We start from the raw sequence: 24719 nt of genomic DNA on the forward strand, positions 1-24719 counted from the left end.
TCCCTTTGGCCAGGATTTCTCCAGTTCAGGCCAACTCTTCAACCACAATTGGAACCAGATATTGTAAAGTTCTCAACACCTACCAATTAAGAAGACATTCTTTCCCCCCTCCCCACCTCCTCTTTTTTTTACACTTCTCAGCACCGAGAGTCAAAAGAAGATCCCTTTCCACCCACCCAAAAGTTCTAGCCTACCAGATTGTGTAAAAATAAAAGGCTGATTTGGGAAGAACCCCAGGCACCCAACACTTTCAATACTCAACAGGGCAAGGTGTCTACCACACACACACAACACATTTGTAGTCTTCATCTGACACCTAAAAACAGAATGAGTGGGAACCAGTTGTACTCTATGTGGCTATGTAGCTCTTCATTGATGACTGAGTGGGATGGTTCTTGGAAGCACCATACTTGGCTGATGCCATTCTTACCTGTGTGGCCAAGTCCAGAGAGCGACGTTGGGGGACTGCTCTTCAACCCCCTGGCACTTTGGCTATGGGGTTCTCTAGGGCACCACTTTGTCCCCTTGTGTTATTTAACATCTATGTTTAATTTGTTATTAGTGAGTCACCACAATTGATTATCTGTACATTTTTAAAAACAAAACTAAATGATATTTTATGTTTTATAGTGTATACCACCTTGATATATTTTATGAGGTGGAGGTATAGAAATACTTAAATAAATAAAAGTTCAAATTTCATTTTTATAGTGAAATAGGGCTATTTCATTGTAAATTTAAGACGCGGGAAGTGCTATTGGGCTCACCTAGCAGGAGTCCAGTCCACAAGTCACCATTTGAAGTTTCCCCAAATGCCTCAAAGCACACAATGTAATATCACTCTGGTGCATTGTGGGAAATTTAAACGGCGGCTCAAAGTCAGTAGCAGTCCACTTGGGGAGGGGCAGGTGGGTCCTTCTGGGATGCTGTGACCCCCAACAACTGCATAAAGGTGCTGGGTGTTGATATATTATCTATGTAGCCAGGCAGGACTGGCCCACCCATGAGGCAAGGTGAGGAGACCATCTCAGGCAGCAGGACCCACAGGGGCAGCAGATCACAACATTGATCTTTATTTCCCCCTTGTTCCTAATGTGCATCTTCACTCACCCCTTCTTCGCTGGCAGTGGCGGGGGAGCTGCCATTTTGGGATTTGCATCAGGCGCCCAAATGTCTTGGGCCGTTCCTGCATCCAGCTCAGCCTTGCTGCCACAAAGCTAACATACCAATCTGTCTGAAGCTTAAACTACACCACACTTTCTGGATATGAACCATGAATTTTGAGTTGGGCGGCAACTGTACACAGAGCGACTGGCGCCAAGAGGTGTAGTGAGCTGGTGGAGACTATTCCTTTCCCGTTCTTCTACACATTCTCATTCCATTATGTGTAACTGTCCTGACTTATCCTTTTTCTCACTGACCTGAAGAGGATTAAGTAGTTGATTCTTCATACAAACTGGAAAATTCTTCGAACAAGTGTTTGAAGAGCAAAGATATATATATATATTTTAAAAACCACTAAAAAAATTCTCCCTCAGGAGACCCAATCAAGGATGAGCAAGCTGATTTGTTGGCATTCACACAGCCTTCTGGTAATAATGAAATCTGAGGAAACCAAGTGGCTCTCTTTATATCAAATGACTATTGAAAATAAACCAAATGGTCTCACTTCATGAACTGACCCTCCCTGCTGCTGGAGAATGTCTTGGTGATGATGCCCTGTAGGAAATGGTATTCTTTGGCAACTGTTGGCTAATCTGTTCTACGCCATTTAGAGTTTTGGGTTGTTGTTTTTTAAGTAAATGGTTTATACATTCTATAAATATATTCACCATTTTTGTGCATTTCAAATGGCATGTTTATCTTTCTCAATTATAGCAGAGACCATAAAGATTTCTAAGTAATCAAGTGATCATTCATGTACTCATTGCGTAGCCAAACTGCTGAGGGTTTTTGGGTCTTTTTGTAAATCCCACCCATTTTAATTGTATGGTTATGAGTTTGTACGGTGTTATACAATACAATTGTACAGTGCTGTACTGCACTGGATTTTGTTTTAGTGTTTTAGAAATTATTACTTTTTCCTGATATCATTTTTAAAAAAAAATTAAATTCAACTTTGGGTTCAGTACCTGTTATCATCAATTCTGTCCTCCACTTCATCTTAACATTTTATTCCTGTTCCTTAATAAAGGAAGCCTGTGCAGCAAGAACATAGTGGAACCACGTTGCACCCGCTTGAATCATTTTATGGAGGACTTAATAAAGGTAACCGACAGGGTAATTGTCAAATAATTTGTCTGCATCATCACAGCTTACACACAAAGAGCCTTTAATTGTTTTCTGGCATCCAAGGAAAGAGGGCCAAAGAAATGCTGAGCTCACAGACAGCATGTAATCCATCTGTGTTTGTTTTGGTGCATCCTGGATTTGTGGGAGATGCTGGCAAAAGATGTTGCCTGGGGTACAGTGACCTTTGCACACCCGCTGAAGGAATAGCTCACAAGACTAATAGCGTGTAAAACAAGAAGGCTGCTTGTCTTTAGATTATGACCTGGGTCACTTCAAGCATGTGGGAAAAATGTGTTCAGATAAAGGCAACAAAATTGTTAACACTTTTAATTATGCCCAGATTACAGGGGGGCATTATCCAAAGAGTGGAGTTCATGTTACTGAAAACCTTATCAACTGCCATTCGGTGAATGGTCAGGGCTAGCAAAATCCTTGGAGTTGCTGTCTTGGCATATTCATTCACAATGCCTCTCCATCCATTTAGCCTCTTTTGAAGAGTCAGCCCAATCTTAATCCCGATCAACAATAGCAGCTTCATTCAGGTCTCCATTATCACACGGTGCTTAAAGCAATCACCTCCTTACCGGAAGAACACAGTTTTTGTGTTCTAGGTTATTTGGCACAAGCTTCTGACCGAGCCGAAGAAAGCCTATGCGAAAACAATCCAGTTAGAACCTAAGGTGCTATTTCGTTTCTTGGAGACGAATGCCCAATTAACACGTTCCCTTTTCAATTGCATGCTGTTGCAAGATGTTCTAAGCCTGCACTTAAAAATGCAGTGTAACAAATGCATCCTTGCAAAAATGTGCATTATACAGGTATGTTCATCAGTCAAATATAATTGGCTGAAGCTCCTTGTCAAATGTGCAAAAAGGCAAAGGGACCCCTGACCATTAGGTCCAGTCGTGACCGACTCTGGGGTTGCGGCACTCATTTCGCTTTATTGGCCAAGGGAGCTGACGTACAGCTTCCGGGTCATGTGGCCAGCAGGACTAAGCCACTTCGGGTGAACCAGAGCAGCGCACGGAAAAGCCGTTTACCTTCCCGCCGGAGCGGTACCTATTTATCTACTTGCACTTTGATGTGCTTTCGAACTGCAAGGTGGGCAGGAGCTGGGACCGAGCAACGGGAGCTCAGCCTGTCGCGGGGATTCAAACCACTGACCTTCTGATCAGCAAGTCCTAGGCTCTGTGGTTTAACCCACAGCGCCACCCACGTCCCTGTAAAATGTGCACTTGGAGCCAAATACAAATTTGCTTCTGTGTGAAATAGAACTAACTGGAGGTGCTGGAGTAGTTCCCAGCAGCCAGGATTGGATATTTGGGGTTCTCAAAAACCCACCTCAGAGATGCAAGCTTTCATAGTCCCAGAATTCCACTGCTGCTTGGATCAAAATCCAAGCCAGAGAAGAATTCCCTCACTTGGCACATTCCCATCAGCCTTCGCCATCTCCAAAAGCCCTCCTAGCCAGTCCTTCCCCTTCCCATTTCTGTTCACATAGGTTGCAACTTGTTGAGTCAGTGAGAACAGTGGGGGGGGGGAGAGAGAGGAGAGAGGGGTTTGCCTCTTCTCTCACTTCCTGTTAATGGGCAAGATGGGTAGCGGCGTGGCAAAGCAGAAAGCCTGGAAGACTATGGACTATCTCCAGGCTTTTGCACCCTGGCACACTGCAAATTGGTGCTTGGGGGCAATAGAAAGAGGAGAATAAGGAGGGAACCCTCAGGCCATGAATCACTCCACCTGCCTCCAGTGCCCCTGTTACTTACAAGGTAAAAGAAGAGTAATAGGAAATGTGTTTGGTGGTGGAACATGAAGAACTGGGAGAGATGGCTGGAGCCTTGGATTGCTTCAGGCCGTGGAAAGTGTTGATATAAGAGTCATTTTCAGGGACAAGGATTTCAAACGTCGTGGTTGGAGATGGACAGCTGCAGCCCCATGCCTAGATACAAGGCCAATGGGCCTATTTAGTTGTTTAAACATTTTCTATAGAAGCTGGTCATTTTTGAATGATTGTTTGTATTGTTTTGATAGTAGCTAATGCTTTACTGCACCTGTGTCGCCAAGGAAGAAGGATGTTTTTCTGGACTCCATCTTGATATTTTATATGAGGTGGCAGTCTATAAAGATGGTTGCAAATAAACAAATAATATTCTCCAGTCCAGTAGGCAGATTCCCACCATGGCTAGCCATATGCTTCCGAGACTCTCACAAGCAAAGCATGAAAGTAGCAGCCATATTCAGAGATACGCTGCCTCTGAAGATGGCGTTCTAACATATGTCATACCCATTGATTGATTTGCCCTCCATTTAAGGGGAAAAAATCTAAGGTGTGGATTAGGTGGGTGGCGCTGTGGGTTAAACCACTGTGCCGCTTGGGCTTGCTGATCAAAAGGTCGGCAGTTCAAATCCCTGTGACGGGGTGAGCTCCCTTTGTTTGGTCCCAGCTCCTGCCCACCTAGCAGTTCGAAAACAAGTCAAAGTGCAAGTAGATAAATAAGTACCACTCCGGTGGGAAGGTAAACAGTGTTTCTGTGCGCTGCTCTGGTTTCACCAGAAGCGGCTTAGTCATGCTCGCCACATGACCTGGAAAGCTGTCTGTGGACAAATGCCGGCTCCCTCGGTCTGCAAAGCGAGATGAGCCCTGCAACCCCAGAGTCGTTCACAACTGGACTTAACTGTCAGGGGTCCCTTTACCCGTTATCCTTTAAGATGTGGATTATATGACCATTTAAGCCAATAACCATATCCATATCTTGTGGCAGTGAGTTCCATACACTACAACTACAATTGTGTGAAGAGGCACCAAGGATGGGAAGTTCAAAGTTGCCCGAGGCTAAGAAGTTTGAAATCCAGTAACTGAAACATTTCTTTGCAGAACAGGAAGGCATGTTACGCTGACTTTTTCCTTTTCTTTTCTCTTCTCTTCTCTTCATTACCCATTTGCAATATTTCCATACAAGAATACTCTGTCTTTTCTTGGGATAATCTTGTTATGTTCACAAATGTATGTCTGAGAGGTACAAATTGCTTTTCAAATGAAAATTAATCCACCGGGGCTCTTAATCATGTAGACTTTACATACACACAGTTAATCATGCAGATTAAATAATTAGGTGCAGATACTGAATGAGTAATGTAACTGGGAAATGTTTACCTGATTGTGGACATTTCTGCAGTTTAGCATTTCAAAGGCTGAGTGAGATTTGACCCCAGAGATGATGACTGCTCTTCGAGAATCAATGTGGTCCATATGCCTGATGAATAGCTTTGTCAGGAAGTTGCCTGGAATTGAGTTTCCCAGGAGGGCACCAGATCACAGGATTAGGCAGTGCAGCAGCCAAGTTTGTTACCTACAGGGAAAGAGAGAGTAAAGATCACACTCTACCACGCAGCAGAGTGGATAAAAGCAGGATGGGGGCAGAATCCATTGGTCAATGAAAACAAAGAATTTATTGGACTTAAAAAACAAAAACAAAACCCAACCCATACACGCATCTTTTGAGCCATGCTACTCTTTATAGAAAGCTTAAACACATAAGGTGAGTATTTTAACTTGGCTTCGTTTGAAGATTTACCTCAGCGCAGTATGGCTGCAATCCAATTGACCCAGCTCTGCTGAACTCAGTGGGATTTATTCCTGAGCAAATTAACCTCGAGTAAAATTGCTCTATGTGTTTCATTTACTCGTCAGCTCCTTGGTTTGCAAAAGGCAGGGAGGACACTTCTGTAAGCTATAGCCTTCTGTTTGCTCCTCGTTCTCTGTCTCCTGGTGGCATTTTATAGGCTGCTTAGATTTTATGCCAAATTGCAGTCGGGCAAAGGAGCAGAAATATCCTCCCCACTCTGACGCTGCTGTATCTTACTTGAACGGAGCTAGGCTGGGACAGGGTGGCACTGGCGACAGAACCAATGCAGCATCCCTGCCAATGTGCCCAGGCAGCCTTGACCTCATTACCACTCTGTCCCACCCCAGCCCCTTCCAGGTATGCCCCAAAACCTGCCCTACCACACCAGCTGATTCTGCTAACGTGGCTGGCTAAAATTACCATGCAGCTCATAGTTAAACTATGGAACTCACTCACACACATAGCTGTCAAGCGTCCCTTATTTGGCGGGACAGTCCCTTATATCAGCGCCATGTCCCGCTGCTGTCCCTTATTGATGATGTCCCTTAAATAAGCTACTGAAGGTAATGGGGCCCTTTCTATGTCCAGCTGTGCTTTGTCAACAATAAATTGTTGCTGTTTTTTTGTGTTGAATATATGCTATATGGTAATTTATGGACCTAATAGGTATCTAAAGCCATTTGCACGCAACAAAATATGTATTTCATCAAAGTAATTGTTGATCCCTTATTTTGGCTGCTGATCCCTTATTTTCGAGGCTGCTGGTCCCTTATTTTCAAATCTGTAAGTTGACAGCTATGCTCACACAAGAGACAGCGATGGCCACCAACTTAGATGAACTGGACAAATTCATGGAGGACAGCGCTATCAAGGGCTACTAGCTATGATGGTTATGCTCTTCTTCATGGGCAGAGGCAGTATAGCGTCTGAATATCAGTTGCTGGAAACCAATGGGAGGGAGAGCGCTGTTGTGCTTGGGTCCTGCTTGAGGGTTTACTGCAGCCACCTGGTTGGCCACTGTGAGAACAGGACGCTGGACTTAGATGGGCCGTTGGCCTCTTCCAGTAGGATCTTCCTATGTTCTTATTAATGCTTTGATTGCTGCACTTTTTGTTCATCATTGTCCTTGTGTGTCCGTTCTACAATTTTTATGTTGATAAAGGATCTTAATTTATTTCCATTCTCTCTTTCCTTTTTTTGTACACTGCCTTGGGAAAATGTGTGTGTGTGTGTGTTGAAAAGCAGCTTAAAAGTTATGTGATAAATGGATAAAAACAAACGTATAAGAAGCAATGCAGTCATCAATATCCATACCCGTATAAGAAGCGTTAGCCTGCAACGCTTCCCTAAAATATATTTTTCAAATGGGTGCATTTAGGCCTCGTCCCCTCTACATTCACCCTCCTTGCTATAATAATAATAATAATAATAATAATAATATATTTATTTATACCCCACCCATCAGGCTGGGTTTCCCCAGCCACTCTGGGCAGCTTTCAACAAAATATTAAAATAGAATACAGTGGGACCTCGGGTTAAGAACTTATTTCGTTCTGGAGGTCTGTTCTTAACCTGAAACTGTTCTTAACCTGAGGTACCACTTTAGCTAATGGGGCCTCCCTCTGCCGCCGCGCCGCCAGAGCATGATTTCTGTTCTCATCCTGAAGCAAAGTTCTTAACCCGAGGTACTATTTCTGGGTTAGCGGAGTCTGTAACCTGAAGCGTCTGTAACCCGAGGTACCACTGTAATTCCTCAAATTCAACACATACACTTGCCGTGTTTTCTTGAATCACACTCTGTCTGATTCCCTGCCCCCCCTTTTATGATGCCAGCCACCAGGAGGTGGCACAATTGCCCCTGACCTGAAGAAACTCAGGGCACAATGGAAATCCTAACCTCTGCTCCACACTCCCCCCCCCCCTCCATGGCCTTCAATATGGACAGATATGGATTAATCCGGAAACATTGAGGTGGTGGGTAGGATGAAAATAAGTCAGAATTTTAAAGCACTTTGTGCATTAAAGAACTAGAAGTAACTTGGCATAGTAACAGCAATCTGGATTCAGGCATTAGACACAAGGAGAGTAAGCCTATCTAAAACAAGCTATTCCCTCCCCCATTAACATTCCCCCCCCCCATTCATAACAATTGCTTATTCCTCTCAACACATCTGCTTTTTAAAACCCACAAAGTCTGATGCTGCCAGCAGGTAGGGGTGGCTGAGTAAGATATTCCTCAAATAGATTCAATAATAGCATAAGTAATTGCTGTAAATATTTACATCACAGTTATCAGTAAAATGGAGATATACACATGCATGCAAGCAAGCCCTAATAAGAACTGCTGTGCTTTCGTTAAGATACAGAGCAGCTGTTTGAGAAGTGTTGCCTTTTGACTGGTAGTTTAACCAATGAAAAAATGCTTCTGTTTCCTTTTGGATCCCTTAATTAAAATAATTCTCCTATCTTCTTTTTTTGCAAGGAAGCCTTTACATCTGATTCCTGTGAAAATTCCAGTTAGTATGCACATTGTTTCCACCCATCCTGAGCTACACACACACACACACACACACACACACACACACACACAAGCTCCCACACCCTCCACCCCTACACACTGGAGTCTTGGCCCATGTGCGCAAATGTAACATAAAAAAGAAGGTCTGATGCCAAGGAAATTCTCGATTTGCATTGCATCTTCAGGGGATCACATTCCGTTCAGCGTTTTTGTCCCTTTCTTTGTTGCCCACTTACTTGAGGCCTTTTCAAGAGGTGGAATGATAAATTAGTGTAATTTAGCAGGCCATTGTTGGGAGCGATTAGGTTTTTTAATTACCGCTGATGTAATCCCAGGAAACCACTCAGTGATTCTTCAGCAGTGGTTAATGACCAGTTTGTTAGTGAAGAGCTCTGAGCCAAGTGAGGGGCAGGTTAAACTCTTCTGAAGGGCTTGTTAATCCCCAAACAAGAGCTCAATGCAGCTATTAACCATGTTTGGCCATTTTAGAGCTCCCTCCGAATGGGTGCAGCGGTGGGAAATGGCCCCGGCTGTAATTGCCTTGCACAGCGTTTGCCTTGAGCTTTGAAGAAAGGCCACCTCAAAGTCAAGACATCTCACTTCTTTGTCTTCAGACTTCGCCTCAATCCCACGAGTTTTAAAGGGAGCACTTTGTGGGTTTACGAACCAGCCGCTCCAAGCAGAAACTGAACGACTGCAGCAAACGATTGCCAGAAATAAACCTTGCTCTGGACTGCTCCCACTGTGAATATACTGACTTTCACTCGATAACTTGCTATTTCTTCTTGCCAGTCCTTTGATTACTGACTAAGCACCTGCTCCTAAGCACACACCAATCATGCCCTTTTAAGATGCTTGCAGCAAATATGGGGTGGGGAAATCCCATGAGCTTTCATAGAACCACTGAACTGTAGAGTTGGAAAGGACCCCAAGGGTCATGTACTTCAACTCTCTGCAATGCGGGTTGTTGTTGTTTAGTCGTGTCCGACTCTTCATGACCCCATGGACCAGAGCACGCCAGGCACTCCTGTCTTCCACTGCCTCCCGCAGTTTGGTCAGACTCATGTTTGTAGCTTCGAGAACACTATCCAACCATCTCGTCCTCTGTCGTCCCCTTCTCCTTGTGCCCTCCATCTTTCCCAACATCAGGGTCTTTTCCAGGGAGTCTTCTCTTCTCATGAGGTGGCCAAAGTACTGGAGTCTCAGCTTCATGATCTGTCCTTCCAGTGAGCACTCAGGGCTGATTTCCTTAAGAATGGATCGGTTTGATCTTCTTGCAGTCCATGGGACTCTCAAGAGTCTCCTCCAGCACCATAATTCAAAAGCATCAATTCTTCGGCGATCAGCCTTCTTTATGGTCCAGCAATGCTGGTATCACAGCTAAATAATCCCTCTGTTTAAAAACCTCCAATGAAGGACAGTCCACCACCTTCCGAAGGCAGGCAGAAGCATTTTAGGCTGCACTTGCATGGTGAGCAACCACGTTTGTTTGTTTGTTTGTTTGTTTGTTTGTTTGTTTGGTAGGCCACCCCATCCATAGGGAGCAGTGGGATCAATATGTCTAAAACATACGTATAAGAGTCAACTCATTAAAACAGAATAAATAAAGCCTTATAAACAGGGGTTGGGCCCTGTAGTGCCTGTGAGGGTCTTAGCAAAGATCTCAAAAATTCTGCTCAGATCCTGATTGCACTGACTCTGCCTCTTCTTGCAATGAACACAGCCCTCCTGGATTCAGATATCCAAACAGCCAGACCTGTGTGTAGTACTGTAAGCCAATAAGCAGCGTCAAGCAAGCCTTGCTTTTTTGTGTTTTGCTGGTTTGTGGGAGCCGTTTCTCTAGAAACCATAGTGGGAGGGAAGGGAAGGACAAGGGTAAAGGGAGAGAGTCTGGGCAAATAAGAGAGTTTTCCCCCTTTCCTTGCTTGCCCTACCTGCCCGCAGACTGTCTTGCCAGAGTGGTGCATGCTCTACTTATCTCCCGCTTGGACTTCTGCAATGCGCTCTACGTGGGGCTACCTTTGAAGGTGACTCGGAAACTGCGCTTAATCCAGAATGCGGCAGCTAGACTGGTGACTGGGAGTGGCTGATGAGTCCATATAACACCGGCCCTGAAAGATCTTCATTGGCTCCCAGTACATTTCCGAGCACAATTCAAAGTGTTGGTACTGACCTTTAAAGCCCTAAATGGCCTCAGCCCAGTATACCTGAAGGAGTGTCTCCACCCCCATTGTTCAGCCCGGACACTGAGGTCCAGTGCCAAGGGCCTTCTGGCGATTCCCTCGCTGCGAGAAGTGAAGTTACAGGGAACCAGGCAGAGAGCCTTCTCAGTAGTGGCTCCTGCCCTGTGGAACGCTCCCCCCCCCCAGCAGATGTCAAGGCAATAAACAACTATTTTACTTTTAAAAGACCCTGTTTAGGGAAGTTTTTAATGTCTGATGCTGTATTGTTTTTGATATTTGGTTGGAAGCCACCCAGAGTGGCTGGGGAGACCCAGTCAGATGGGCGGGGTATAAATATATTATTATTATTATTATTATTATTATTATTATTATTATTATTATTTTGCCTTTTGCAAGGTGTCAGTGGGTTTTCCTGGGTTTTCCCGCCATTTGGGGGGGGCAGAATTCCATGGTCGTAAACACATTAGAAATTTTCAGACATGAATCAATGGAAATCGTCGACTCATTATGCAAACTCTTGCCTATCAAACAGTTCCCTGAGAACTCATTGTGTTTGGATTCTGGGGCCGTGCATGTACACTACTAAGGGACTTTATCTTAGCACAACATCAAATTCCTCCCCATAGGTTGAAAAAAAATAATGCCTTAACGTGTAACAGGAAGTAGCATTAGGAGGGCAAAATTACATCAGGAAAATGACAGAGGGCAAGGGTTCCTTCTCCCACACCATAGTACAAACCTCCCACTCCATGGCTGCTCTCAATTTTTAAAAAACAAGGAGACCCTGTTACAGATATCCCAGGTTTCATCTAGGTTGGAGCATCAGTGTGTGGCTCACCAACCCCACTGTGATGACCATACCCCCAAGTCCACAACCTCAAGGCTACTGGTGTAGTGGCAGCAGGACAATGAGATCACAGTTATGATGTTTTCCTTCTTCGGGATGAAATCCAGCTTGTCTCACTTGGGAATGAATTAACACTCAGTCCCTGGGTTCTCTATTAGTAGTCAGAAGATACGGGTTTAAGGACAGTTCTTAAAGACGGGTTTTTTCCCCAGCCTGGTTATGTGCATGTTTCCCCCATGACCGAACTGCTTTTATTTTGGGCTATTAGACATAGTTGTAACATAGCCAAGCATTGCCATATAACATCCACACATTTCTTAGCACATGTGCTCATTTCTTTTCCCTCGGGAACTACCTTTCTGCTGTAATCTGGCCTGGAAAGGAACCTATTATTTAAATGACCTTGGCATTTTACATCACATTTCCGTCAATTATGCCTCTTGGGCTTCTTTAGCAGGTGGGGGAGAGAACCTCCAGTATGTTGTACAAACTGTAGAACAATGTTACTATGAAAAATTGCACTTTAAGGAGTTACCAATATAAATGAATTTGGACTTGTGCCAGAATCGCATCTTATCGGCTCATTCTCCCTGTATGGGCATTTATAAAATTATGCTGGCCAGCATCAATGGCCCCTGGAGATGTGAACTCTTTAACGTTAAGACCCTAACATCCTAGTCATAGTTAGTTTTTAAAAATGCAGGAGCCACCAACTTTTTATGTAGGGTTTCAGTTTCTGTGTTTCGTTTCTATATGTTTCCAAACAAGTTTAATAATCAGACATTGCTTTAGGGCTGTATTTTCCAGTTATGAGTTGCAAGCTTGTGAATACAGTTGTGGAGTTGCCTTTAGAAAGCAGCACTTTTAAAACTGCAGTTGATGGAGTCCAAAGGTTCTCTCATGGCCAGCTGTGATTCTGCACGTTAACCTCTTGCGACTATACTTGTTTGCCTCTGATCTCCTTCCTTAGAGCAGTTAACTGAGCACGTGGTCATCCCAGAACATTTCTGGATAAGATATCGATTTCCCCCCAGTAAGATTTCCCATGGGTCTGTGGTTGCGTAATAAAATTGGATTGGCTGGTTGGTTGGTTGATTGATTGAGTTATGTTTCCGACCTGGCTTTGGAACTGATACTGTTTTGGTGATAATGGTGGAAGATAGAGTTATCTATTTATTTTAGTGGAAGGTCTGTGTCAGGGGTTCCAGAGGAGGAAACTACCATGAGAGGAGAAGTTGAACCCTACTGGTTCAAAGCAAGGCATGAAGCAACAGTCTGCTCCAATTGTTACGTGCTTTCCTCTGCTAATCTGAGCCATACTGTCTCTGAACCTAGAGGATCAATATAGCCATCCAGTTATTAGGAGACCCCTTTTCCTCTCACAATTACTTTAGTAGTTTCACAGACAGGGATCTTTGGGAAAGGCCTGTCCCTGGAGGTTGATGAATTCAACTGGTTTCTGACCATTCTGAAGGATTTGCCAGCTAAAATGGCACACCTCTCAAAGCCCTGGCTTTGTGGAACACAAGGGTGAGTCAGGTAGTTGATGGGTCTTGACTCTTGAGCATCCTCTCAAGAATCATTGTCAACCCTACTTGGTGCTAGTGTAGACACTTGGCTGCTGTTATTGCACCCTCGTTAAACCATCCAGCAGAGCTTTTGGGGTGGGGGTTAGTTCTTGGGTTTTTCCATGCTGGCCAGAAATAGCAGTGGCCCACTGTGATTTGTTTGGAAAGCATTTCAAACAGGTTCCCTTCCAACGCAACAATTCTATGATAAAGCCACTTGCATCCTCCAGTATATTATAGCAGATGACTCTCAGGAGGCATCCAGAACACAGTCTAGTCCTGTGTTGGAATAATTCTAGGAGGTGATGTCTCCACTTTGGAAAGTTTTTGTGTAAACTGTTAAGATTTGTTCTGTGCAGGAGCAGCTGGTGGGGGTGGCACAGATATCTCCATCGCTACGGTTAACCTGGTTACTAAACTGCCCTGACAACGTTGAGCCTGCTCAGTCCCTTAAATGATGTAGAACAGAATGAGGCTCATGAGTTCAAGTCATTCCAGTATCCCAAGATTTGTTCCCAAACACGCTGCCCTGGCAAAGAGGCTCAACTGAGGATCACATATTCTTGAGGGTCTTGTCTGAGACTGGCAGCAGAGAAGTCATCTTCGGGTGTACAGTAAATATTGATTCAGATCTGGTTTGTGGGCTCTGACTTCTTATCTCACACGGCTTTATCGTTCAGACGGTGATAGGTTATCTCTGCTGGAAAGCAGAAGGACCTCTGTAAATATGTGAAACTTACCTCTAAACACCATTTGCAGATCATTTACATATAACAGTCTTAGGTCAAAAGGGTTGGAGACTCCATCCTAAGTGTATGTCTGGCTGATGATATGAAGAACAGCAGGAGGAACTGGTCATGGGGAGCTCAGGGGAGAAGCTGGTTGCTTTCAAATATTTAAAGAATGGCAGGGGTGGTGGAAGGGATGTTTGTGGCTGGAATGAAGTGTTTATCTTACACACTTTAGATAGGATAAGAAGTAATGGCCCCAGTACCTTGATCCTAAAGTGTAAGACTAGACTGTGAACAAATACAAATGTGTGTTTGGCTCATTAAAAGAATTTCAGGAGGGATGAACTTCAAATCAAAAATAACGTGAGAACTTCAAATAAATTAAAAATAAATCAAAAATAACAGAGGCATATTTCCTTGTCATACTTGTTGGTGTTTGGAAACTTTTAAAGAGTGGGCTATCTATATTCTATTGAACACAGGCTATAGTTTTAGAATAGTAAAGTGATTATCAATTTCAGTAATCCTCTCCCTAAGGATTTACTGAAAAGTTTATTCTGTAACATTTGCATAACATTTGTCTTTACTAAGCTGGAGTTAAGCTCCATGGGGTTCAGTGGGATTTACACCCAAGTAAGTGTATATAGGGTTGCAGGCAAGGGTCCAAAAATACCACATAGAAATTAGTAGTTTTGCTAATAGTGTAAAAATGCCCTCTTCATAATTGGCAATGTAAAGAAATAAAAAAGAAAGGCTGAAAATGAGTAGAGGCGCTATGATGTTTTGGATGAAATGGAATGTTAGAAGTCAGACAGGTCTTGCTGAGCTTTCACTATTGGCTTGGGTAATTCTTTGCTTTTTTGAATGGCAGAATCTGGTTGGCTTGTTGAGTGTGAATAGATGTGGAAGTCTACGGCGCATTCTGCATCTTGGCAATGATGCTGACTTTCGTCACTCTGTGGCATGTCGGAGGCCTCTATGCTCAGCCAGTTTGGGGTGCGGGGACACAGAAGTGCCCTCAGCCCAACTCAGGCTTAACCATATATATGTGCAAAAACTGCTGTCCATATTACACATAAAAGTGGACCAAAGACAGCATCAGCCCATGCGATGTGCTCAAAGTATCTTATCCAGCCATCTGATGGCCCCTTAGATATGTTTTGCCACCATGCTTGAAGCGTCCAGTAAAGCAAATTAATAAGAACATGCTGTTCTGAGTAAGCAAACTGTGCTGATCCCTAGCATAGAGCAGGACAGTTCATTCTTAACTATTCTTATCTATTCCTCATAACAATTCCCCCCGCCCAACAATTCTAGCCAAGGCTAAAATACTTAGACCATTTGTGCAGCCCCCTGCCCCGCCCCTCCCCGGCCAGCCCACATTTACTCTATGGGTTTGTGTTTTTTCATCCACTGTGTTAATACGTACAGTTTTTGATTCATTTTAAAGAAATAGATTCCTCCCCCCACCCCCCCAAAAAACACCCTCTAATGCTCTGGAGGAACATATGAAACAGATATTGAAGCCATAGAACCTAGCTCTGCCTGCCTGCCTGCTGGAAGCAAGGGAGCTGAGACTATAGGCTCCATCATTCAGAGAGACCTTGCCTGAAGACAAGGCAAGGCTGGAGATTACATGAGTAATACTTAGAAAAGCTAACGTGTGCTAACGTATGTTCTTCCTCACAGGCAGGCGTCTGAAATGTATAAATCCGTCTCTATTAAATTCCAGGTTCCATTCATCAGCCTGGATAACTCAGCTGGTTAAAGCGTGGTGCTGATAACGCTAAGGTTGCAGGTTCGAGCCCTGTATGGGGCAGCTGCATTGCAGGGAACTGGACTATAGATAATCCTCAGGGTCCCTTCCAACTCTACAATTCTATGATTACTTAAGCATCCCAAAATATGGAATGTAAATGTGTCAATGTACGTGGAAGCAGTCAGGACAGCAGTCAAGAAGATAAACTTAGTCACACAGAGAGGGAACAGCTACCAGAAAAAGATTCAGCAAGAGAGAGAGAGAGAGAGAGAGAGAGAGAGAGAGAGAGAGAGAGAGAGAACACACACGCAGAAGGGTCAGAGAAAGTTAGGAATGAAAGAAAGCCTGTTTAAATAAAGCTATTTGTTGTATAATACTACTGCCTGATCCTTAATGATAAGGGGTGGGGGTTATTGCTTTGTTTTTGTTTCATTATGTATTTTGTTTTCTTGTTTTGTAGTTTTTCTGTTGTGATCTTCAGGTGAAGGGTGGTATATAAATTTAATAAATAACGGAAACTGTGAAAACAGTCCTTTTAACTGTCTGATGGTACTCACCGATATGGAGTACTGTCACTGAAATTTCTCCCCATCCCTTCATTCAGTGCCAGAAGGGGCATTTTGTAACTAGATAGTTACATAAGGGGAAGAATTTCCTGAGGGATAGCTTTTCATTTCTATCATGCCCCCCCCCCCCAATTTGGCCCCGTGAAGCATTGACCTTATGACAATCATGTTCCCTTTCATTTGCACCTGATCTGTTTGCCTCATGTTCCTAACAGGATAGCTCCACCTCAGGAAACATATAATCACATGCAAAATGCATAGAGCTTGCCGTCTTCCTCTTCTCCTTGTCCGTGCCAAGTCTGAAAATCACTTCTCAAGACAAATATCTTTTTCAGAGCTGGTCACGCTATGCTGGGGCACACAGCTCTCTATTATCCCTCAGACAGATTTGCTTGGGAGCATTTGAAGGGGGAAGAAGGAGGGATAAAATATCTCTTGTTATAAAATGGTAGGCTTTCAGCACAAGATAAATGACGCTTGCCATACCAGCAATGAGGATACTAGCTGCAACCAAGGTCTCAGCAAAGTACTGGGACACAGAAGACAGTCCTTTTAGCTCCCCAAACCACACATGCTTCTCTTTAGATGTCTGGGTCATAAGAAGAGCCCCACTGGATCCTGACCCACCCAGTCCAGCATCCTGTTTTCCAAAATAGCCAGCCAGGTGCTTCAGGGGTGCCCTTGTATAAGCAGGGCTTGAAGGCAACAACCATCTCCTGTTGATGCTCCCCAGCAACAAGTACAGTGGTACCTCAGGTTACAGATGCTTCAGCTTACAGATGCTTCAGGTTACAGACTCTGCTAACCCAGAAATAGTACCTTGTGTTAAGAACTTTGCTTCAGGATGAGAACAGAAATCATGCTCCAGCGGCGCCCATTAGCTAAAGTGGTGCTTCAGGTTAAGAACAGTTCCAGGTTAAGAACGGACCTCCAGAACGAATTAAGTTCTTAACCCGAGGTACCACTGCACTATGCTGCCCATGAACCTGGAGTTAGCATATACAGTGGTACCACGGTTCTCAAACATCTCCATTGATGAACATTTCGGAACCTGAACGCCGAAAACCCGGAAGTAAATGCTTCCGTTTTTGAACGCGCCTTAGAAGTCGAATGGCTTCCACTGTGTGTTTTTCAATTTTCTCAACTGAATTTGCAGGCAGCGCTTTGGTTTTCGAATGTTTCGGAACTCGAACGGTCTTCAGAAACGGATTACATTTGAGAACCCAGGTACCACTGTAACCATAATGACTAATGGCCATTGAAAGACTGAGAGCCACCACTGCAGCCAATGGCCTGCCAGTTAGGGCAGAAGGTGGGTGGGCTGATGAGAACCTGTGAGTTTTTAGGAGATACAGAATAGTAATGGCAACTGAATCTAGAGAATGCTCAAAGATGGGAGAGAGCCTCCTGCCCTCCAGATATTTTGGACTACAACTGCCTTTATGTCAGAGACTGGGCAGAGGAGGAAGACTGCCTCCCCAGCCTGACCCTCCAGGGTGGAGGAAGAGGAAGACAGTATAGATTTGCAACAGGGGTTTGAGGGAGGTCACAGCTCAGTAGCAGATGAGGGGGAAAGCTGGGAAATGATGGGAGAGGAGGAAGAGGCAGAGCCGGAGCAGCTGGCTGACATGTTATCACTGGAAAGCATTCCAGGCCCTCCATCTCCCAGAACCCAGCGAGCCGTAAAAGTAGGAGAGCAAAGAGCTCAAAGACAGAGGGCATGTAGCAGCACCCATAGAAGTGATGAATGAGGAAGTGGGAGAGACGGGGTGTGTGGAGATTCACTCAGGACAATGCCAATATCCAAGAGGCTGGGTTCTATAGCCTCTCTCTGTAAAGAATGAAATAAAAAAGGACTGTAAGAAACTTTTCCTTGTCTTTATACTTTCCTGGGCAACCAGCCGGGAACCACTGACAGCATCCTGACCCTTTAGTTCCAGTGGCCTACTGCCATACTGACTGGGGCTGATGGGACCTGTGGTCCAAAACATCTGGAAGGCTAGCAAAGACTGGTGCAGAGCCTTGCAGCCAATTGCATTACAAAATCTAAGCAGCTACCCCGGCCCTGCAATCTCCACTGCTGCTCTCATGAACAGAACACAAGATCTATTCCTTTCTGTCCTACCATGCCGCTCGAAATACCACTGGACTCATTGGTAACACAAGGGCTGGAAATTGAGCCAAGAGTTTAGCATTTCAATACAATGTTTTGCAAGCCTTCTATATGGTGCAGTAGAGAAAGGATAGGGAACCTGTGGCGCTCTCTCCATATTGCTGACCTCCAGCTCCCATTAGCCCCAACCAGCATGGTGTGTGCTTAGAGGTGATGGGAGTTGTGGTCCACAACATCTGGAGGGATGCAGCTTCTGCATCCCTGGGATAGAAAGAATCCTTCCTTCTCTTTCCTATACTTACATATTACTTTCTAGGAAAGCAAATGCATGTTGTTGTTGTTGTTTAGTCATTTAGTCATGTCCGACTCTTCATGACCCCATGGACCAGAGCACGCCAGGCACTCCTGTCTTCCACTGCCTCCCCCAGTTTGGTCAAACTCATGCTGGTAGCTTTGAGAACACTGACCAACCATCTCGTCCTCTGTCGTCCCCTTCTCCTTGTGCCCTCCATCTTTCCCAACATCAGGGTCTTTTCCAGGGAGTCTTCTCTTCTCATGAGGTGGCCAAAGTATTGGAGCCTCAGCTTCAGGATCTGTCCTTCCAGTGAGCACTCAGGGCTGATTTCCTTAAGAATGGAGAGGTATGATCTTCTTGCAGTCCATGGGACTCTCAAGAGTCTCCTCCAGCACCATAATTCAAAATTCAGCATAATTCAGCAAATGCATACTGGAGAACAAAATACAGAATATTTTGTCTTCCAGAACCCAAAAAAACCAGAGGGTGTTTCTTGTTTCTTTCTCTCTCTCTTTGGCTTTCATGTTGTGTCTATGAAAGACAGAATTTTACAGGCACAGATGGCATGACAGTTTTGCAGACATTGTTCTTGTGTTGAAACAGCTTGTTGGTTTTGCTACGAGATAAGATTTCCTTTTACTACCACTGCAGTGTGCAAATGTAAACATTTCAGGTGGTTACTAAGCAAAACAATGGGGAAGTTTTGGGCAAAAGGACAGTCATATTTCTCGGTATCTGACAAACAAAGCCATTCTTCAGAGTTGATCTAGTGTAACTAGGGACTTCAGCTTGAACAAAGGTCCAACTTCTTTTGCCAAGGAACTGGATCTCATACATTGCAATCCCATGCAGGGTTACTCAGAAGTAAGTACTATTGTGCTCAATGGTGCAAACGTTCCCATACGCAAGTGTGCAGAAGATTGCAGCCTTAGATGCTTTTTGGCAAGAACGCCATTAAAACGAACAAGGTCTGGAATGGTTAAGCAATTTAAATATTTTATGGAAACCCTGCTTTCTCAAATTCTTTTACTTGATCTAGCAGAGCAGACACAGGGCGGTCCCTCATTCTGTTTATAGATTGAGGCCTCTCTTGTATCTCTTCATACAGACCCAGACTGCTAGCACTTGTACAAAACAATTGTCAATGAATTTCAACCCATTCTATACCTAAATTTGAAGTGTGAGGTGGAAGCACACCTGCACTGATTCAGAGTGTGATGAACTTCACTGGGCAAGTAGAGGGAGTCCATCTCCCACATCTGGGATTAAAGGAAGCACTTCCGGGTCAGAGGGCACTGTTTCCAAACAAGGCTAGCCCAAGACATTTTGATTCCTGGAATGGAACAACAAATGCCCCAATCCAAATCAAGATGGTTTGCAAACAGGGTAGCCATTTATTCATCATCAGAGAAGGGAGTGCAGATAATTTTTTCATATGCTAACTTATAGAGACAGATGCAAATGTAGAGATACTTGCTATAATTAAGATTTTTAAAATGCAGTAAATCTCACAATGGTGGGAGTAGACTGTGATTGGATGCTCAGTCGGCTGTCTATGTGCTGACTGTTGATGGATACATTCAGGGGCGCTGCTCACCATTCTTATCTTTCAAACAGCCTTGGGCCAGATAGCCCTTCAAAGAAAGAACTGTCTTCTGTAAAGTAGGACACCCAGCAACCCTCTTTCCAAGCCAGAATTGGAAATGGAAAGGGGGAAAGGAATATTCTCGCCCAAGACTCAGAACGCCCAAGCCATAGCATTCTACATGGCACTCCTGCATTGCATAACAGCCCCCGGACATATTAGATTTGTAGCAGGGGGGCATGCCCTAAATGCAAGGGAGGCTGAAACGCAGCTCCTCAAACATAGCTTGCTGTTCTCTGAATGGAGTTCTGAAGCCTGCCTTTTTCAATGGCCTGGCCTAGGTCAGTTGCAGTCATTAAGAAAGGCATGATCTCATGCTGAGGGAGTTCTGTCTGATCAGTTTAGCGCATAAGGTTTCAGCACAGAAAAAGCTTGACCTGCTCTAAATTGGAAGTGTATAAAGGCATCCCAGGGATTGTATTTAACAGAAAAAGCTGTTGAAGAAGAAGAAGAAAAGTTACATAGCAGCAGAAGATCTCTTGTCTTGTAACTCACAGAACTCCAGCCCAATGGTTGCCATTAATCTGATTTGAACTGATTTTATAATGAAATGATTTTAGAATGTTGTATCATTTTACTGTTGTTAGCCGCTCTGAGTCCGGCTTTGGCTGGGGAGGGCGGGATATAAATAAAATATTATTATTATTATATTATTATTATTATTATTATTAAAATTCTACAGCCTTTTAAATATGTTTATGGGAGGGGGACTATTGTTTTCTTGTTTCTGTTTATTTGTGCTTTTATCTTGTATTTTTGTCTTGTGAACCACCCTGAGATCTGTTTATGAAGGCCAGTATATAAGACAAACAAGCAAACAAACAAATACATAATCAAGTCCTAGCCTCCAGAGCAGGAGAAAATAAGCTTGCTCCATCTTCCATGTGGCAGCCCTTTAGATATTTGAAGATGGCCATCATATCACCTCTCAGTCTCCTCTTCTGCAGGCTAAACATACCCTCAACTGTTCCTCATCAGGCTTTGTTCACAGACCCTTCATCATCTTGGCTGCTCACCTCAGTACATGCTCCATCCTAATTCCATCATGGGCAAGAAATCCCATGGAGAACCCTTCCCCTCTGTTGACTTTTGTGAGTGGGGAGATTTAGCTCGAAAGTCAATCATTTGCTTAACAGCCATCTGCCAGCTTTCCTAGCAGGAGAAATCGACTGCAGTGAACTTCAGAAAATCTGAAGCTAGCTGTGTACAAAGAGCTGAACGCATGGCTTCGTTGGGCAGACTGTTGGGCACAACTTGTAGGTGGCATCTCGGACTTCCGGGTCAGCGCCATTGGTGAATGGCGGAGTTCCTCCGATTGGAGGAACGGGCTCCGTGAAAACTGGGTCTTCCCGCCGCGGCGAAGGTGGGGACCCGCTAGAAATCCCAGGTGGAGGAAGCCTGGGAACGTGGGGTTCGGCAGGGCACCAGAAGCGCCCCCTACTCGCGGGGAATCCCATCTAGGGGCTCCGGAGCGAAGTGGGGTGAGAAGCGTGGTGCTACGAACTGACTGCTACTTTCACGGAGTGAAGCCGCACAGCCATTGCCAGAGAGCGCTGACTTTTTCCTGTGGACAATTGGACTTAAAACAAGTACCCGTGAGTAGAAACGGAAAATTGGATCAAGAAATTGTTTTAATTTGGTAACGAAGCGGGAAGGTGTAAACAGGAAGTCCGCCTTCCGTTTCCTTGTATATAGACTAAAGCAAAAATTTTGCAAGCTAAAGCCGGGAAGCTGTCAAAAAAGGACTAAATTTCCTTCATTTAGAACCACTGAAACCCCCCTTGGAAGCAGGAGAAAAGGGGGGGGGACTCTGTTTAACTCTACCAGGAGAGGGAGTTAAGAAGGATAAGTTTCCATCGTCTCTAACCTGGGAACAGGGTGTCAGAGACAGAAACTGTTGCTGAGGTTCATTGACGGTGAACGTAACACTTTGACAGATAGCTAATGAAGAGAAACAAGTTGATTCTAATGTTGCCTTTTGCATCTTAAAGAAACAAAATATCTGAAAAACGTCTGAAATATCTGAAAAATGAAAGTAACTTTCCTTTGTCTTTAAAAAAAAATGGCTACAAGTAGATTGTCTCCTCTAGAGGGAGCTTGCTAAATTGTTGTTGCAGCATATTTGAGACTCAACATCTGTGAGATTAAGACTGTGGGAACAGACTTTTTCGACCTTGAACAAAGATGAGCTGGGAGAAAGACTGGTTGCTTGCTCTATGCAAGACAAATGCTTTGTTGGAACAGATGCATGAAAAGATGGACTTAATGAATGAGAAAATGGATTTGACTGTTGTGGTTAATAACACTGATACAGAAATCATCCAAGAACCAACCTATCAATCTGTACCGACTGGGCAAGTGCAGTTGACAATGGAGGAGGATGTGGCTGCACCTCAAATAGTACAAATGGAGAGACCCGAGGCCCTACAGGAGCATAAGCCACTGTTATTGAAGATTGAAGCTGGAGCGGGCCAAGGGGAGTCTGGAGATGAGGAGACTTCTAGCTTTGGAGAGATTCTGAAATTTGATTTTAAATTCATTTTGGATTACATCGAGGACTGTGGGGAGTGGGACTGTGGGGAATGGGTGAGCTGGATGAAGGGTGATGGAGACAATTTTGGGTTGGAACCCCCCAGAGACCTACTCCTCAATGAGAAAGGAAAGAAACTAAGACAGAGACCAACAAGAGACAAGGAAAAGGGCAAGCACAAACAAGATGAAGAAGAATTGCAGAAGGGACATGGAAGAGATTTAAGGGCCTCGGACATAAGGCTTCCAGGTTGATGGACTAGACGGAATGGACAATAAGGACAATAAGGACTGACATGACCCGAGACCAGGAAGAAGAGACGCTGGATGATGATTGGAAGAGAATTTATAATGGAAACTTTTTTATTTTAGAATCAGCTAATGAATATTAGGGAAAATGTGGGAATGAAACTATACGACTCTAGCAGAAATGATATTAGGAGTTATGTATATTTGAAATTTAAGATTTAAGTTTTAAGGCACTTAGGGGTAAGATAAGGATAAATAAATTAAGGTAATCTGAATAATAGAATATGGGGAAAGATGGTAAGGATTTGTTGAGCTAATTACTAGGTTAAATTGTTAAGACAAATCTTATAACAAAAATTGAGAAAGATGGAAATAATTTGCTGAAATAATTACTAAACTAGAATACAAAAACGGAGGTGTGAGGAGGTCAATGAAACAAGCAAATGGAAATTATGGATATGCAATTTGGGATTTGTGTTTTCCCCCCCTCTTTTTTCTTCTTTTTTACTTTTTTATTGCTGTATTTTTATATTGGTTTTCTCATTTTGTGCTTTTCTCCTTTTTTATTGTCTTCTTCTTCTTCTTTCTTTTTTGTATTGTAGCGTTGTTTGTCATTTTTTATTTTTCTTGTAATTTTGAAATTATCAATAAATATTATTTTTTAAAAAAAAACTTGTAGGTGGCATCTCAACCCTGTGCAGTTTGTTAAACAATCAACAGTGATGGCTCCATCGTATTGTTTAAATAAACCTCGGAAATCTGTTTGTTTGTTGCATCTGACATTATGCCACAGAAGGCAAATTGCAACTGAGTTCTTCAGTGCGCAGCAGAAATAAAATGAGAGTCACAGCTACGGGTGTGGCAGCTGTGCAGTGACTGTGAACATAAGAATGTAAGTCAAGGCTGCAGGATCAGGCCAAGGGCCCATCTAGTTCAGAATCCTGTTCTCATGCTGGCCAACCAGATGACTGCCAGAAGCTGGGATGCTAGACATGAACGAACCAGCAATCTGCTCACATGCAGTTCCTAGAAACTGATATTCAGAGGCATGATGCCTCTCTGACAATTGTGGTGGGACAGAGCCATTGTGGCTAGTAGCCCTTGGGTAGCTTTGCACTCCATGAATTTGTCTAATCCATCCAAGTTGTCTAAAGCCATCCAAGGTGGTCACCATCACAGCCTCGTGTGAGAGTTCCATAGTTTTGCTATGGACACAGGATGAGTTTGTTCCAAAATGATCAAGACGTCAACTGCAGTGGATATTGGCTTCAATTCTTCCCCGCTCCCCATACCCTCTTGAGGTTTGCCAGAATCCGAGCATCCTCAGGGCTGATGCAAGAGCAAGCGCCTAATGGCCTTGGTTAAGCAAGGGTAAGTGCTAGCAAAATATAGTATCGGTGATGTGCATTTTATGCACATCTGGCATCTATTTCTGAGCTGCCGTTCTGCCTGCAGAGAAGTGAGGGCAAAAATTGGGAATGTTGGGCAAAGCAATAAAAGAGTGAGAGGTCAAGCCAACCTCCCACAGCTCTGAAACCCTACCTAAATTTCAAGAGCTTGCAAGTAATCTGTGCCAATTTTTTTTGTTGTTTTGGACCAAGGAGCTGCATAGCTGCCTCCCACCCCAAACTTTGTGCTTTGGAACTGGAGTTGATTCTTGTGTAAGACAGGGCCTGATTCCCCCCCCCAGTCACTTAGACTTCCACAGTCAACTGGTTTCCATAGATATAGATACAGATATAAATAGATATATGTATAGGTATAGATGTGCCAGAACTCACCATCTGTCCTCCCTTTG

General features: G+C 43.9%; 1 long non-coding RNA gene across 1 annotated transcript; it reads right to left on the bottom strand.

The window, feature by feature from the left end:
* Positions 1-2304: 2304 nt before the first annotated feature.
* On the bottom strand, positions 2305-24719 carry LOC308471719. Its single transcript, XR_013983118.1, has 3 exons — positions 24703-24719; positions 5447-5642; positions 2305-2941 (listed from the first exon to the last, which is right to left on the bottom strand). It is a non-coding gene; the product is annotated as an uncharacterized lncRNA (long non-coding RNA).

The sequence above is a fragment of the Podarcis pityusensis genome (genome assembly GCF_964106645.2).
Source record: "Podarcis pityusensis genome assembly, chromosome: 2".
In the NCBI taxonomy this organism is placed as follows: Eukaryota; Metazoa; Chordata; class Lepidosauria; order Squamata; family Lacertidae; genus Podarcis; species Podarcis pityusensis.